This window comes from Adiantum capillus-veneris, chromosome 5 (genome assembly GCF_014529385.1).
Source record: "Adiantum capillus-veneris isolate H3 chromosome 5, ASM1452938v2, whole genome shotgun sequence".
NCBI lineage: Eukaryota > Viridiplantae > Streptophyta > Polypodiopsida > Polypodiales > Pteridaceae > Adiantum > Adiantum capillus-veneris.
Genome location: NC_140935.1, coordinates 122,077,241 through 122,095,911, shown reverse-complemented (window position 1 = coordinate 122,095,911; position 18,671 = coordinate 122,077,241). Strand labels below are relative to the sequence as shown.

At 44.6% G+C, this 18,671-nt stretch overlaps 1 pseudogene; it reads right to left on the bottom strand.

Moving 5' to 3' along the window:
* Positions 1-329: 329 nt before the first annotated feature.
* LOC147458014 (uncharacterized) lies at positions 330-8,268 on the bottom strand (annotated as a pseudogene).
* Positions 8,269-18,671: the final 10,403 nt, after the last annotated feature.

The window sequence follows — 18,671 nt, the reverse complement described above, 5'->3', positions numbered from 1 at the left end:
TCGGCCCATACATTGGATAAAATGCAACCATGTTTGCAAGAAGGCCACATCATTTTGGTTGGGTCCATCCTTTAGTAGTTCAGCAATTGCTAAAGAGCATAGCCAAGCACAATGAAGTGCCATCTCTCTAGACATCGGACTCCTATCCTGTAGGTTTACACAAGCAATGTAACATAGTCAACGAAAAGAAAGCATTGCATGTACACAATACACTTACTTCCAAAGAAAATAAAGTTATCCAAAGTCATCACAAGCATTAAAAACAGGAAGATAGAGACACGAAAGGATTAAATCTCTAAAGACCATAGGATTCACTAGCTAGTAGCTCGTCAGTTGTTGTCATTACTGGCATGCTTTAAGAACCCTACGCCCATGGTGTCACGAAAGCTATCCAGCAAGTCCAAGTGCTTGTTTTCAAGTGCCTCTTGCCGGTTGGAGTTATCTTTCAAGTGTCCACCATTTGTGCCAAAGACTCCTCGACCTTTGGAGTAGACCGCTTGCCATTGGTGGTGGTTGTGGCTTCAATTTTGATTCGGGAGGCTCTGGAGTCTTCTTCGCCTGGTACCTCACTTATCTTAGTATTTTTGTGTGTCGTAGAGGAGGCATGGCTAACACAGTTCGCAGAGGCCCTATCATGATAGTACTCATCTACCACATCATACCATTTACATGTGTATTTTCTATCATTGCCAGATGTAGCATTTTGTGCTTTATCTAGCCTATATTGGCCAAGTACAGAGCCCCACTTTTTGCGGCATGCCTCTCTATCTTTATAAAAGTCATGGTATGTGGAGGCCAATGGTGCAACCACTTTTGCCCATAGATTGATCCCTTGCTTTTGAGGATTGATGAACTCCTCGTGCATACCCCCCCTCACATGGATAAGCTAGTCAACTCAAATATCCATCCATGGACCCTTGGATTTTTGGATGATATCTTCATCATCTTCGAGCTCCACAATGCACTTCTTCTTGGATACCCTCACCTTCTTTGATGGAGCCATATATCTCTTGCACATCCTCTCCACCCAAGTGCAAGGCTTCCTTCCTAGATGGTTTTGTGCACCCTTTAGTAGATTGATGGGAGGAGGGATTTGGGCTTGGGCCACTCTCTACATGCATAGGCTTATGGCATAGAGGTGGAGCATAGGGTGGGGGCGGCGGGGGGGGGGGCTTGAATAATAAAGGAGAGGAGGGTGATGGAGAAGCTAGCATGGCCGTGAAGCCATGTGGAGGCATTGTGAAGGAGTATGATGAGGGTTGGGAGAATACATTTTGGGATGCATTTTCATCAACGTTGTCGGGGGATAAATGTGCAAATTGTGAGCCGGGAAGGCATCGGGCCCCTAGCTGTGAGAGGTGCGGGAAAAGAGGTGCAACAGGCACAATTAACGGCAACAATGCTCAAAACAAACAGTTCTCTTAATTCCAATTAATCAACCGTAATCATCATTAATCAATCATTAATGGAGGCTTAATGCTCCTTACAAGATGAATCCTGGCTTAAACCAGGTGCTAATCAAGAAATGTGATAATAACCTGCTTAATACTGCCTTCTGCTTCTTCCCATTATGGCTTAAGAACTTGCTCTTCCAATAGCCATCAGATTTGTCTTCTAGAATTGAATGGGTTTAGGCTGGGCTAATGGTATAAGATTAGGCTGAGAGATTAGGTTTGGCTAATGAATTGAGATTAGGCATCGGCTTAGTTCAGTGATCCAGCAAGCTTCAATTCCTTGCTTTAATCCGTGACAAGATTTTTATCAAGCTTCGATCTCCAACTTCCTCGCTTGAGATTAGGCTTGGCTAATAATTGAGTCTAGGCTTGATATCAGATCTTGGATTATGGCTTCTATTTAATAGGCTTAATTCGGCTTAAGAGCACTTAGAGAGTAGGTTATTGGAAGATTATGAGCTTAAGCTTCAGGATTCGAATAGGGTTTGGATGGTAAATGAGGTTAAGAGTGGATTAAAGATGGCTTAAGAGGTTTCAATTAGGTTAATGAAACCTCAAGAGGCTTCTTCTCCTTCTCCCAACTAGAGATAGAGAGAGCGCTCCCTCAGATGAGGAGGAGAGCTGAAGAGCTTAATTATCCGGAGCTTAAGAATCTTGAGAGCTTGAAGGCATGAGGAGACCGCTTATGAGATTATGTCAAGGAGATTATGAGGAGGATTCCCTTAAGAATATCGAGCTTTTGCTAATAAGAGCTTAGGTTCCCTCTCCCGGAGAGAGATAGAGAGAGCTTACTTGTGAGCTTAAGCTGATGATGATAAGAGCTTCGGAGCTTTTCCTCCAAAAGCTTTCCCAAGAATGATCATCCCCCATCACACGAATGCTCCCTTCCTTTATATGGATGCATGGCAAAAAAACCCCCCTATTCTCGACTAACCCATTAGCGATATCGCTAATGGGCACAGCCGCTTGGTGACGTGGAAGCGGAATTTCAGGCAACACCATATCCGGCGCAAGCTAGTATCGAAGCTGCACGCGAGCTCATCCCCAACAGTTTCCGTTTTTGTGGCGGTTCCATTTGAGCAGCGTAGCAAGCGCTGCAAGCTTCCCTTTCCTCCTCGTTGCCTGCGGCTTCTGCTATGCGCCATGCTTTTGTTTTTTTCCCCTCTTCACATTTTCCTTAGGTTTTAAACCCTTTTTACTAAGTGAGTAGCCAACCCTTGGCCTTTCGGTGGTGGGCGACCATATTATCTAAGGTCATGGGCTTATTATGGCCCTTGAAAGGGCAAACATTTTGCATACATATCGGCCAAGGCAATTCCAAGCACTCAGTAATTTTGGCACCTCCCCGTTTGGCAACATATCAAGTAAAGCATTGCCATTAACAACATCTTTCTGTAGCCGCCCTCGACCGACATTGTCATCGAGAGTCTTGTGCCCATTTTAGTATCGTAGAGCTTGCCACAAGCATGCTAGATGCAAGTTTAAGTGATTGCCTTTCGAAAGTTATCCTTCTTTGCATTTGTTGAAAATAGCCAGCTTACTAGCCCTGCTTCTGTTACGTTTAACCCACAATCTTTGCATTCCAAAAGATGTCATTTCGGACATGATACTCCTCAAGCACTTACTACACCTGCATCGGCCCACATTTGGCATACACATTAGCACCGCACTGCCTTAAGCCAGATAAACGTGATTGAATAGGGCGACCAGGGCGGTTCGAACCCGGCCCCCAGTGATACTTTAACGGCCAATAACTTGGCAGCCGCAAACCCGATCTCCGATCTGAAAAGGCCGTTATGCTCCACAAAGTGAGGACTTCAGCATGATGCATTCATTCCAGTTTTGTCCCCTCAGCCTACAGTTGCCCAATCCGGTACATAGTTGCTACTAACTCAACTTAAAATTGTCATAACTTATTTCCCGTAGCTCCGATTGGCAAGCCGTAAAGACAGGCATGTAGAGCCTTTCAAGTACTTCGATTCTGATTAATCAAATCCCAGCTATGACCACTTCAAGAATACTCACTGTTTGGCATTACCAAGACATCTTTTGGTCCTTTGAGCCCCATCTGGTACACTTTCAGCTTATAAATAGCGGAGCAACATAATATCCACATAAGCACACACAATCTCAATCAATCAACTTCAAGAATTTCTGCTCCAAATATGCTATGCCAGGATCTAGCAGAAAGAAACCACCATGTAGACCCAAAAACACCCATCCATAATGTACCTGCTTTTGAAGATCTTTCGAATCACCTGGGTCAAATACCATTAAGATCACATAGCATTGATGGCCTGCGCAATATACTAGAGCTTCACCTGAAGCATAGTGCAGCAGCCACATCTCATCAACTTTTGGTAACTTAAGGTCGTTACCAACAAGAATCCAAGAATTATGACTCCCTTTAACTGGTAGCCAGGACATCACTGACATACGAATTAGGAATAATATCCAAATCCAGCCACATTTGTGTTGGGGTATAGGTGTCTGTGCCTTGCCCGACCGCCAAGAGTCTGGGCTCCCACTGACTTGTATACCTTATACATAGCATAAGTGTATAGGGGGCTGCTCACTCTTTTGACTCTCCCGACCCATATCTGTGTGTCGTGTGTCTCCTTCTCTCTCTCTCTCTCTCCGTCTGTGGTGCTCCCCGATCCCCTTCAATTGGTAATGTAGGTATTGCGTACATACTTGCAGTACGTGTGCGGTACGTCTGGTGGTATATGGACTTACATGGGAGCAGGACAGCCGGATGCACACGATCACAGCCAGCCAATGGACATCGGTTGAGAGCGGTTTTCTCTCACCTTTTGTAGTCTTTAGACTAGGTTCTCTTGCTTAAAGGCACAGTCGCCTTTAAGTGGGAGGTTGTTGAGGTATAGGCGTCTGTGCCTTGCCCGGTCACCCAGAGTCTGGGCGCCCACTGACTTGTATACCTTATACATAGCATAAGTGTATAGGGGGCTGCTCACTCTTTTGCACCTTGCAGAATTTGTATATGCTCTTGTTATGCATGAGACTACTACGAGAGCACTTTGGCGCAGATTACATGATATGTACGATAGATCTGAGTCATCACGGACTTGTGTGAGACATGTACATTCACGAGCACGCCGACAGGTGACATGTTGGTATTGTGGTCATTCTGGACACGTTAGACGGCGTTGTTTTCGTCGTATGCAACACGTAGGAGACATGGCAGTCTCAGAGATGTATGTAGTGATGCCATGGACTCAGTTGCTTTGACAGTTGAGGCACATGTAGTGTCGGAGTATACTAGTGACGGGGATGTCACTTTTACCTCGAGCTATGCACGAGATGCTATACATGTGGATAGTGCACTCCCTTTGCAGTGGTTGCTAGACGCAGATGCTATGTTTCATGTCACGCCGCATCGTGCATGGTTTTGTAGCTATTCTAGCGGGATGCTTGGCAGTGTACGTTTGATCGATGGATCGGTGCATGCGATAGCAGGTGCAGGAGATGTGAGACTGTCATTACTGAGTGGTGCATCTTACTTGTTACGACATGTGCGCTATGTACAAGATTTGACAGTGAGTTTGATCTCGATTGGTCAGCTTAGAGATTGTGGATGTCAGATTTCGCTACGAGAGCGAGATTTTGTGATGCATTTGGGTTCTCTAGTGATTGCGAGAGGTGCCAAGAGTGGTACAGGTTACCCATTGCATGTGGATCACGCAAGAGACGGTGTTGTCTCTGTGATCACGCAGCCAGGTAGACATCGAGAGAGAAGGCGAGTCTCTTTTGCTTGTGGGTTGCATGATGCTTTGCATGGAGTGCAGAGTAGTGAGCTCGTTGTGCACACAACTGGGGCACGACTTAAGCAGTCACACAGAGAGGTGACAGAGTCAGACATGCATGCTTTGCTAGTGATTGAGCAAAGCAGAGAGTCAGTTGTGCGAGATACTTCTATGCAGGATAGACAAGTAGAGAGATCTTGCTCTAGTGAGTCATGACAGGAGGACGTTGTGCAAGAGTCTATGCATACGGAGTTAGAGCATGATAGCTCTAGTGAGTCACAGCAGATTGAGTGGTCATGTTTGCAGTGGATGATTGCAGAGGAGACTGAGATGTCAGCGATTATGCAATCATTCCTTTCTATGCTCGACAGTGAGCATAGGGATATAGTTGTGCAGGATATGTGTTCCAACAGACACCTAGAGCATGTGGTTTGCTCAGAGGTTGCACGACAGGTTGATGCGTCTTTTGTGGCCAATCGTGCAACCACTTTTGCCCATAGATTGATCCCTTGCTTTTGAGGATTGTTGAACTCCTCGTGCATACCCCCCCTCACATGGATAAGCTAGTCAACCCAAATGTCCATCCATTGACCCTTGGATTTTTGGATGATATCTTCATCATCTTCGAGCTCCACAATTACCTTCTTCTTGGATACCCTCACCTTCTTTGATGGAGCCATAAATCTCTTGCACATCCTCTCCACCCAAGTGCAAGGCTTCCTTCCTGGATGGTTTTGTGCACCCTTTAGTAGATTGATGGGAGGAGGGATTTGGGCTTGGGCCACTCTCTACATGCATAAGCTTATGGCATAGAGGTGGAGCATAGGGTGGGGGCGGGGGGGCTTGAATAATAAAGGAGAGGAGGGCGATGGAGAAGCTAGCATGGCCGTGAAGCCATGTGGAGGCATTGTGAAGGAGTAGTAAGAGGGTTGGGAGAATACATTTTGGGATGCATTTTCATCAACGTTGTCGGGGGATAAATGTGCAAATGGTGAGCCGGGAAGGCATCGGGCCCCTAGCTGTGAGAAGTGCGGGAAAAGAGGTGCAACAGGCTGCTTGAGTCATGGATGTGGACTCAAAAGAGAGCATTATTGATGGTAGATAGGGTGAAAGTAGAGTTTTAAGGAAGGAGCAATTAACGGCAACAATGCTCAAAACAAACAGTTCTCTTAATTCCAATTAATCAACCGTAATCATCATTAATCAATCATTAATGGAGGCTTAATGCTCCTTACAAGATGAATCCTGGCTTAAACCAGGTGCTAATCAAGAAATGTGATAATAACCTGCTATTCCTTTCTATGCTCGACAGTGAGCATGGGGATATAGTTGTGCAGGATATGTCTTCCAGCAGACACCTAGAGCAGCTGGTTTGCTCTGAGGTTGTACGACAGGTTGATGCGTCTTTTGTGGACAGTCAGGAGATGCATGTGGCTGACACGCCTTGTCAGTCAGAGATGCCTATTGCCAGGGATATATATGTTGATGCATGCTCCGTAGAGCTAGCAGGGCCCGCTAGCATTGCATCGGCATTCGGTGGTCTCATGTATGAGATGTTGATCTTGAGATCGGATATCGTAGCTGCAGTAAGAGCAGTTGTAGTTGGGGTTGTCAGTCGTTTGTTGACTGATGATGGCATAGTGCACGAGGGAGATATGCAGGTATTGCGTACATACTTGCAATATGTGTGCGGTACGTCTGGTGGTGTGTGGACTTACACGGGAGCAGGACAGCCGGATGCACACGATCACAGCTAGCCAGTGGGCATCGGTTGAGAGCGGTTTTCTCTCGCCTTTTGTAGTCTTTAGACTAGGTTCTCTTGCTTAAAGGCACAATCGCCTTTAAGTGGGAGGTTGTTGGGGTATAAGCGTCTGTGACTTGCCTGGCCGCCCAGAGTCTGAGCGCCCACTGACTTGTATACCTTATACATAGCATAAGTGTATAGGGGGCTGCTCACTCTTTTGCGTCTCCCCACCCATATCTGTGTGTCGTGTGTCTCCTTCTCTCTCTCTCTCTCTCTCTCTCTCTCTCTCTCTCTCTCTCTCTCTCCGTCTGTGGTGCTCCCCGATCCCCTTCAATTTGGCACATTGGCGAAAGAAATGAAAAATCCTTAGCACTTTATGCATTATCAGGGATGATTTAGCTTCATCACCCCTTCTAGCTTCACAGCCATTACAAAAAATCTTAGGACTTTCTGGACGTGTATCATTAGAGAGATTTTTACTTGGCTCTTGAGGTTGATAATGAATAATAGGTTTGTCCTGAAAATCTTCATCCATAACATCCTTGGGAATATCATCCTTGGAGGTCTCTACATTCTTCAAAGCTATAGGAGTTGGCTCCTCTTGCAGCCCGTATATAAGCATAGATGTAGAATCCATGTCAATATCCTGCTCACGATCAGCATGATGTAGGCAATCTACAATATTGCCCTCTGCTTCCTCATCTGCGTCCATGCTACTTAGCAAGCCATTATTACTTTGAAAAGATTCATCAAGCACCCTCTCTGATGGGGTACATGCATCACAAGGCTGAGCTATACCGCTAAAAACTTCTCCTTCAGATTGGGTCAAAAAATCTTCAATTATAGAATCTGCTCCTCTGATAAGAGATTCAGCAAACATATTGCTAGAAAAGATCTTCCCATATACAAAAAGTAGTAAGGGACTTTTGGATCTTCCTTCTTTAACCTCAAACGGTACTTTCCCCATAGAAGTATGTACAATATCATTGAGAACATGGATCTACTTCTATGACATAGCCTTTTAGTAGATCAAGAATCGTTAGATTAATTATTTCACTTTGGTCATCCGTTTGTGGATGATAGGCTGAAAGAGAAATTTACTCTACTTCCAACCAACATTGACCTGCTTTCGAGCTGGTGAAATCACACTGGCTTCTTGCACATCCAATGTCTTATTTGCACTGAAGACTGTTGCATAAGAGCAGACCGGCAACATCACCTCAATAGCGCATCCATTGAATGCACCACATCCGCACACTCTGGCTACAGAGAGCCACCCACCTTGAAAGACTCCAAGAAAAGACATCTCGATAACGTGTTCTAGAGAAGCGGCAAGCTCTTGTGTGCTAACCCCATCACCACATTCAATACACCCCGTCACTAGACATCAGGAAATAGACGTAACCTAATGTAGCACCCTAATTTCAAGAAAACTCCACATGTGTCATGCATCGTCCAATTGCATCCACGGTCCACAAATTGCCAAAAAAATCCACCCATCCCATTATAGGTTTCTGCAGGCCAATAAACTTTTTGGCCAAGAAGGCCATAGGGGGGTGATAGAGAAAATGTGCAATTCCTCTTTGCACCTCTCACCATCCAATGGTCACCATCACATTAACTTTGAGTGTTGATAATTCAAGACATTTAAAAATTCACACCATATAATTTTAAAAGTTGATTGATTGTTGACATTTCATGTCATTCACACCATATAATTTTAAAAGTTGATTGTTCACATCATGGCTTTCTTAAAAAACTATAAACAATAATGCAATGTTATGCTATTTAAACCCCCCCCCCCCCCCCCCCCCACACACACACACACACACACACACACACACACATATGAAAAAGAACCTTACAAATGTACTAGCAATCATGTGCACCCCCCTCTCTCTCTCTCTCTCTGTCTCTCTCTCTCTCTCCTTTAACTAGAGGGAAATTGCTAGAAAGGTGAACAACAAAGGAGCACAGCATCTTACCCAATTATGGCACGACATCAACCTAAACTGGAGAGAGACAGACTTGGTGGCTACTCAATTCCACCTTAATGGCATGGAGAGGTTGCTGATTAACAAAGTTTTAGATAGCATGGGAAATTTAGAAATGCCCATTAACCCTCCTAACGTTTAGTGGAAATCCTGGAGATGGCCACAAAGAAGCCACTTTCTTAAACCACTCACCAAGGGCATTTACTTAGGCCTGATGCATAGGGCCGACTGGTTTGCCCCCATTAAGAAAAAGTGGGGCAAATAGTGGCCAACGCTTGGTGGTTAGCGTTGGATAGGGGGAAATGGGAACACTCCCGGAACCCAAACAATCTGCCTCTCTATAGCCCAGGACAATCACTGCACCCAATCCACTAGAGTTCACTTTCAAAAGTCAACACCTTTGCACACAAATCATTGTCTGCATGCATACCAACACCAGCCAAGATTTGCACAATTGATTGAAAGCACACCACACCAGTTTTTCCCGCACACACAGTGGCCCGAGGAGGCACAAACATCTCACACATCGGCACTGGGCGATTAAAACCAGAGAAAAGAGAAGAAGGTGGGAAAAGAGGAAAGAAACGACACCAAAATTTGCTATGGTTTGCTTCAATTATGGCTGACACATCACATACAAAAACCCTTGAAACCTGCTACTATAGCCGACTCGACATGACACCATCGAGCACGAAAAAAATTAGGCTATCTCTAGCTTTGCCACCGTGTGGCTCACCTTATTGAGAGCGTGGCAAAAGAAAAACCCATTTTGGTGGTGCCGTCATTGACTCTGGCCTCCTTCTGCAAAGCTCCTCCGAGCTCACTTCTATCTCCGCCTTCTTTGGCTCCAAAATAGCCCTCCTCTTGAGCTCCTCGTTGAGCCATCCTCCTTCCAAAACATCCAAAAGACTGCCCTATAGGGCGTGTTAGCTACCCTTATTTTTGGCCCATGACTTTCTTCTTTTAGCTCTCCTTTTGCATACACAATTGCTATCTTCTAATTGTCTTGCACTCCAAGTCATGTGGGAGTCACATGTTAGCACCCTTATGAGACAAGGGAGTCGTCACAACAGTGTGGCAACTTGTCTCTCTTCCTTCCCTCAATAAAAAAAAGGCGAGCCTTGAGCGGCATGGAAACAACTCCAAAAATGCCACGTCATCACTTGGAGGTAGTAGGACAACAAGGCACTGTCCATGCTACCAAGAAGAGTACACAGTTCCACCGTCTGCCTCATGAATGCCCCAAAGGCCAAGTCCATAGCCAAGGCCTCAAGGGACTCTCTCTCTACTCGATCCCCAATGAGGCGCCCCTTTTTGGACTTATACCACAACCTGCAGGACTGCAACACCGCATGTGGATTTTTGTTTATCGCCATGTGGCACTGCCTAGGGTGGCCACCCCCAAGGTCCCCAAAACTATAAAAAGTTTCTTTCAAAAAACTCCAAAACACCCCATTTTTTGACCAACTTTCCCTACCTACCATTTGGTACTGGATGAACCTGTTGCCGAGTCACAAAGCCCGGCTAAAACTCCACCATGTTGAACTCAACCTGTACAAAACCCACCACCTTCGAGCATTGCCGTGCCCTTGTACCGAGATGATAATAATCACAGAAACTCATATGGTACCACCCTGTTGGCATCTCCCGCCATTTTCAATTTCCAATATCTCTCTAATCTGCCCGTTTGACAAGCTGTAAACTCCTATGGCTTCACTTGCCACATAGAATGCATACAAACCCTAGCAAGGCTCCAAAAACCTCAAATGGCACATCGATCGAGGCAAATTGCTCCTCGATGAAACTTTGATTAGCAATAACTTGACATCCATGACTTAAAATGACAATTTGAAAAGACCAAAGGGCTCCACATGATGAACTCTACTTATCCATACACTAAAACCAGCTTCGAACACTTGGCATCACCTGCCTTGTCAGATCTAGAATGCACTCCAGCTTCAAACTGACATATCTTCCACACCTAGCTGCGTTTGATGAGCTGTCTAGGCTAGCTCCCTCAACACTTCAAGCTCTTTATCTTCATGCAAAAAATAGCCTTGTGTGAAGGATTTCACATGCCATCCCATCTAGCCCTTTCTGAAGCCCTTTCGACCTAAGAAACCACATAAAGCATACATCCCTGTTGTCACTTGCCTGCCTAGGTCTTTCAGATCTACTTTAGCACTTTCCCATGCATCTGTTAGCATACACACCACTGCTTGTGCCCTCTGCTAGGGTTGACACACTTTGCCTGCAGCATCATTGCCCAACCCCCTTGTTGAACATTTAATGTTCAACCAAAAAATGGTTTTATTGTTCTACCAACTGCAAAAAAAAAAAACACCAAACCAAAAATTACTATCATGTATACTCCTGCTTGCTGCTACCAAAACTCAAGTGGGTTGCCCCATCCCCTGCAGCTTCCACCTGGATCAAAAGGTCAGTCCCTTGCTGCACCGCATAAATAACCACCAACAGTTCTTTGGTCAAATAGGACAACCTGGTCCTCATCCTTCACTTGCAAAAGCTTACCATAGTGCTTTTCCCAACCATCAACCTGCTTTCTCCAACTGCCTTCAATCACAACTTCATCTTGTAATTCAACACACAAAACAATTGAGCCTAACCTTCCCTACCAACCATATAAAGTGGGGCTCTCTATACAAGAAACTTGCTCCAAATAGCACTGTGACTGATCTCAACACTCCTCCACATCGGTCTTTGCCAACATAATCCTTTGTTCTGTAAAATATTTTTTAAGCATGCCAAAAAAATGAAAGAAGCTTTGGGAAATAACATGTCAAAGGACTTTTGTTTTTTCTTTAACTTTTAAGGGACACATGTGAAGGAATTAAAATTGAACGACCTTCATCCGTCTGAATACTAAGCTTTTAGCATGCCAAAAACAAAACCACCATATCCTTGAGAAGTTCTCAAAGGATCAAAAGCATTTGAGTTATCATCACTTGTACGTTTCAAAATTCACATGCCCTTTACATTTAAGACCTCCGTAAACAAATGTTTCCTTCTAGACATACTCACTTAGTGGCTCCAACTTTCACTTTTCAATATATAGTATCTTCCCAAGAGGCTTCAGCATCTTGAGTTAGCTTCAAAAGCACCCCTAATCCCTAGGATTTGACCTCAGCATGCAGACACTAAAAAGACAAGCTTAACCACTAAGCTATTCGTCTTGGCTGCCCTTAGGGATCCCTTAAGCACTAAAAAAAACAAATTACCCTTGCCCCCCCCCCCCCCCCCCCCCTTCCCCCAGCCTACCCCTACCCCCCCTTTCTCCTTTCGCTTTTTTTCCCCACCCTTCCCTTTTCCTTTCTTCCCCCCTCTCCCCCCCCCCCCCCCCAAAAAAAATAATAATTAATTAATGGTTTGTAAAAAAGTCTTTTTGGCTACCTACTCAAAGCATTTGTTCTTTCATAGTCCAAAACGTAAAAAAGCAAGATTCTTTGTTGTTAATATACTCACCCACACTACACACTATGTGGGTTTTGGAAAAGAAAAAAGATTCTTTGTTGTTAATATATTAATCTTCTTTGGGCCCACATGAGACCATTGGATAAAGCTCATTGATTGGTGCCACATGGCAAGCTAATGATGGAAAACCTTTTCTCTTCCTTTTTCTTGCATCCTCTTATGTATGTGAGAGAAAGTGGACACTCTTTACAAAAACATAAGTTTTCAATTAGCGTTAATTAATCCCAAGGACTTTTTTGTTGCATAATCAAAACTCTTCACATGTACCAATCCAAAAGTGTTGTTTTTTCGTTTTAAATTGCTCAGTTGAGCTTGAATTTCATTAATCACACAAAGTGTTGCTTTGTGTAAGCAAGAAGTATCGAAAATGACATTTATACCCACCTTCTCATATTCGTAGTGATGTAGCAGCATGGAAATCCCTACATTCTTGCATGTTCTTTGTGATTACATATATTTTTTCACTTTTGGCTAGCTTGTCACTATTGTGGTGTATACGGGATTAGGCCCAAACTGAGTGTGTCCCCCACATTAATAGGCATCTCCTTATATTAAATGTATTGAGTACATGCCAAGATAGGCTTATGACAAGAAGACAACTAGACAACTAGTGTCCTCCCACACTGGTCGGACATCCACACACCTAATGCCCGCCGTCTCCACCAATGTGGTGTATACGAGATTAGGCCCAAACCGAGTGTGTCCCCCAGATTAATAGGCATCTCCTTATATTAAATGTATTGAGTACATGCCAAGATAGGCTTATGGCAAGAAGACAACTAGACAACTAGTGTCCTCCCACATTGGTCGGACACCCACACACCACACTATGTCTATAAGGCAATTTTTTTATAGAATCAATAGAAACCTTTTGGACTACATAAAGGAATCCTTAGTGAAGGGTGGATTTTTGGGTGCAAATTTGGACCATTGAAAAAATCTTATCAATTAATGCCACATGACAAGCTAATGATAATTTTAAATTATTTTTTTAAGACCCTTGTGAGAGGATGTTGACATTTTTGTACCTCTGTCTTTAAAGAGGGACGTTGAATTTTGTGTCAAACACTATTTTTAATGTCTTTGGAGTATATTGTAATGTAAATAGTTCGTTGTTACACTTAAAAAAGAAAAAACATAATATTGTATCGTGAAACTACGCGTTTAAAAATAATAGTCCCACTTTCTATTTTTCTCAAAGAAGCTTTTCATTAAGAAATTCTAGTCAATAGCCTTAGGTAGGCCATAGTGAATTTTCACCTTGTACTCTATCTAAGTGAGAGAACATATATATATATATATATATACATTAAAACAACCAACTACATTAGGAACACCATGCTCAGCAAGAGCCATGGCCAATAAGAATTACAAGTGTTCAGAGGCTATTATACAAGGGAAGCACCCATTGTTCGAGAAAAATTAATTTTCCAAACATACAAAATTCATTTCTTTGATTTTGTGACGAGGAAAATTCTAAAATTTAGGTTATTTTTTTGGTTTTTACACTATTTTTCTCTTTTTTGGGGCGCAATTTTTCCTTTTCCCCTTGCCCTCAATTGGAATTTTTGAAATTGAAACTGGCACGATATTAAGTTGAGACACATTTTCCCCAAAAACTGGAACCACCTGCAAATAAACATGCTTTTATAGGGAGCCCCCAAACCACCGATACAAGAAAAACCTCCTGCTTAGGAAACAAGGCCGAACATAAACCAGTAAATTGAGGCTGGGTTCACTAAATGGCGGAAAAAATGCAGGCCTGCAAGGGTGTTTCCGGGTGGAAACACCACAAAAAGGTGATTTCCGCCGCCATTTTGTTCACATGAGCCCGGCGAAAGCAAACTCAAAGGGATTTCCGCCGCCCCCCCCCTGCACATGAAGACGACGAAAGAGATCTAGCTTGGGGAATGTTCACATGATAGCTCTGAGTTTGAGTTATCTATTCAATTAAACTCGAAACACCCCCCCCCCCCCCCCCCCCCCCCCTTGTCTCAAAAGTGAGTATTAACCATTCAATTATAAACAATAATCAAATTTAACCATACTTGAATACATGCCAGAACACCAAAAAGGTTGATTTAAAAATTGATTTGAGATTACAAACATCAAAACATAAAACCATGAGGTAAATTCCAACCCTTTTTACAAGAGCTCAAGTAGAAGCTTATGCCGATGACTCATCAGACACAAAATCACCAAAGACTTGCTGTACTTTGTTCTTTGCATATTCTTGATACAAAGATCTTGCGAGATTGTCGCGGCGATTAACACCTGAACCAAGGTCATTTGCCACTCCACCTTGAATACCTCCTTTATCGCCTCTTTGAGCACGCTCAATTGCATCCTCTGCCCTTGTGGAACGAAGAGATTGAATTTCCACCATAGAGCTTGTTGCGGTTCTTTGGCTTTCTTTGAGTGAATTGCCAATCAGTAGGGTAGCTTCTGCCTCATGCACCCATTCCATATCAAAAGAATCACCGTGTCGTATACAAATATTGTGTAACACAAGGCACGCTGCCACCAGATCAGGCACGTGATGTAGATCCATGTCAAATCTCTTTAACAAGATGCAAAACCATTCCTTCAACATGCCAAATGCGCGCTCCACTGGCATTCTTATGCTAGATTGTATGAAATTCCAATGAAACGTCTTGCGCGCTAAGCCTTCCTTGCACCTTTTGAAGGGAACCTCATAAATGGTCGAGCTTGATAAGCACAATCACCCACCAAACAATAATTCCCAAGCTCACCTCTGGCACATTTTTGACCCAACTCACTGCGAGAAAAATTCAGGGAGTCATGGATGGACCCTGCCCATCCAACATCATAGTTCCATAGGGTGAAAGCATGTTAACCTGTCACGCTTTTTGTGCTAGTTAGCAGTTTCAAGTTAGCACATCTTTCAAAAGTTGGGCGTCCGGTAAATTTTTTTACAAATAATATCAAAATTTATCGGAGCTTGTAGATTTGGATTCCTCGTTTCAAGTGCTTTCTATTGATATATTATATGTCATAGATTTTGGAGATGTAGCTCAAGTTATTCTACTAGTTAGCATATGTCAAAATTGTGCTAGTTAGCATTGTCCGGGACATGAAAAAGCATGACAGGTTAACATGCTTTCACCCCATACGGAACAATCTGCTGCCACTGTTAGCTGCAACAAAATTGAATGAAACCCTTTTCGGTTGAAGTAATCCACATGGTTCTCCTTTGGTGCAATGATTGGAATATGTGAACCAACAATAACACCAACAACATAGGGTATTCCTTGGAGGGCTTCAAATTCATTGGCCATCTTCTCAAAGGGAGATGAAGAAAGCCAACGAATGTAGATATCTCTGAGACCTGAATTCATGATGGCCTTGCAAAATCAAGGACTATGCCACATGCTGTGCTCTTAGCACATCCATTCAAGTCACCTAAGACCTCCAACTGTGTGCCAAAAGGTAATCTGAGCATAGCAATCACCACAGGTTGGTACAGCTAAAGTTGGTCGAAGCTAACAAGTGATCTATGCCAGGCCAAGACAGCAATCGAGTGCAGTGCAAAAGGCTAGGGTAGGCACCAAGGCCCTTGGCAGCCAAAGGATAACGGGAACGTATGCCTGATGCGGTTTTTTAGGCCAAAAGTGCAGCGGAATGATCTAGTTGGGATGGCAGGTCAAGAGGTCCGAAATGCCAAGTCAAAACTCTAGAATGTAGAGTTTAGCGTGCTCTAGAAGCCGGTCCAGACGGCTCGTCAAACGGAGCCCCGGTGCTCAAGATATTGGAGTTTAAAGAAAGAGTGTGTAGCAGATCCCTGACGGGCAGGGCAGCTAGGGACAGGTGGCCCGGGCTGATGTCAGTGTATATGTGTATAGTGCTCAAGTTATGGAGCATACCTGTCTTCTCGGATTGCGAATCGGAGCTCTAGATAGCAAGATATGGCCAGTTGAAGATTTTCAAGGGGCCGGGTCTGAGCCCATTGTACCGTATTGGGAAATGTGCCATTTGGCGTCTTTTTAGCCTCTCCAAGATTCTCGATGAAAGGGTGTACCATATGGAGTTAGCACGAATCGACTGCACGTCAATCGGATGCTTAGTCGGCAAGATACGGCAAAACGAATTCGAGAGCATTTAACAACGAGAGGTTTGCAGATGCTGTTTGGCTTTTTTTTGCTGCCTTGAATGACGGCATTGAAGATCCCAAAATGGGGCAAGAGGCAGAGAATTTGAAGGTGGACATGGTGTGTTTAGGCCAGGCTCCAAAGCCGGTTCATAGACCAACTGGGCAATGCATAGCAAAGCACCCAATGCAAACCAAAAAAAGGGGCTTTTTTATTGAAGTTGAAATGGGGTTTTTTCAAGTTTTCAAAAGGATTTGAGAGCTATGAGCCGTGAGGCTGCCATGTGGCGGGCAGTGCTCCCACATGCGGTTGCGCAGCGGGTATTGGCGGGCTATATAAGTTGGGGCGTGGCCCTTTTAGAGACATGCAAGAGGGAGGGAGAGAGAGCTCCCTTTGTGAGTTATGGCGTCGGTGGCCCTGGGCGTTGCTGTGGCGGCGGTATCACGAAGCAGGCGGTGGGTGACCGGATACGGTGGTTTTGGAGACGAGCGGGGCGGCACAGTGGCGCGCCCGCGCGGTCCTTGGCGGCGTTGATGATAGGGGGCGGTGCCCGCGGCCTTGGAAGGCCTCATTTTGGAAGGCTGAGGGGGAAGGGCATTAGCGACATTGCTAATGCCCCCTCGGCTCGAGTTAGAGAGCGACCCCACGGGAGAAGAGAGAGAGAATATAGCCAGCTGAGGCGGTGCCAATTAGGAGGAGGGTCAAGTGGAGCTGAAGCAGAGAGAGAGAGAGAGAGAGAGAGAGAGAGAGAGAGAGAGAGAGAGAGAGAGAGAGAGAGAGAGAGAGAGAGAGAGAGAGAGAGAGAGAGAGAGGAGGGATTCAATGGGCGGCCAAATGGACCAAGCCAAGGACTATTTGAGCCAAAGAGGGCGAAGGAGAAATTGAAGGGAGAGAGAGAAGGAGGCCAAGCCAAATGCAAGGCCCCAAGGAAGAAGACAAAGAGAAGTCGGATAGAGGAAAGGGAGAGTCAAAGTAAAAAATGGAGCAGTGTAAGGTTGAGGCCAATAGGGGTAAAAATGAAGAGATAAAAATAAAAAGCCTAGGGGGCAATAGCGACGTCGCTAATGCCCCCCTCAGTGCAAAGAGTGAAGAAGAGAGAAATAGAGCAAAGCGGTGCCCTCTTCTCAAAAGATACCAATTCAAGATGCCAGGTGGACCTATTAAATTGTAAATTCCCAAATAAAAGCCACCCCCTATAAAAGTCAAAAATTAATCAAATTGGGGGCTTTTTTCTTGGCCTTTTGAGGTGCCGCTTTAAGCCTGCAAAGTGGAGTTCTCTAGCAAGCTAGCCCCTTTGTATCTTTTGCTTGAAAATGGCCATGGTGATGGCATTGCAAGCCGGTGTATGTGTTCTTTGAAGTTCAATCAAGCCACAATTGCCTCCCAAGCTCTTGTCTCCCCTTCCCCCTTTCTCTTTCTCCTGCTTTCATGTCCCTCCTAGGTGCCGGCTGTGTGGAAGTGTGTGCCCCCCTGAACCGATGGTGCTTTGAGTGAGAGAGTGAGATTGAGTGGTTGTGTGCGTGTGTAAGGGTGGAGCCAGGCAGTGGTAGGAGGTACCTTGTGTGGTGGGTTTGTAGAGTGTGTGAGCAGTGGCAATGGAGCAGGGGGTGGTCTGCTAGTGTTAAGTGTTTCTTTAAAGGTGTTTTCTGAGAGGATAGGGGTGCTATGAATACCCTGAGCTGTAGAGAGGCCCGTTTGTTTGTGCTGGGTGTGTTCCCCCATTCCCCCTCTCCAACGTGTAGGAAGGTTGATGGTTTTGCGCATGTTGGTGACGCGCTTTGACATGAAAGGATCCACCTTTCCACAAATGTAACGAAAGGTATTCTTGTTGACTCAAAGGCGTCTCTTGAACATGATATTTGAGTAGGACTTTGAAAGAAAGTCATCAAGAAAATTTTGGGGTAGGGCATAAGCCCAAGCTTTCCTATGCTCGTGACCTCGTCTTCTACCAATGTTGAGGTTGACTGATCGGCCCATACATTGGATAAAATGCAACCATGTTTGCAAGAAGGCCACATCATTTTGGTTGGGTCCATCCTTTAGTAGTTCAGCAATTGCTAAAGAGCATAGCCAAGCACAATGAAGTGCCATCTCTCTAGACATCGGACTCCTAT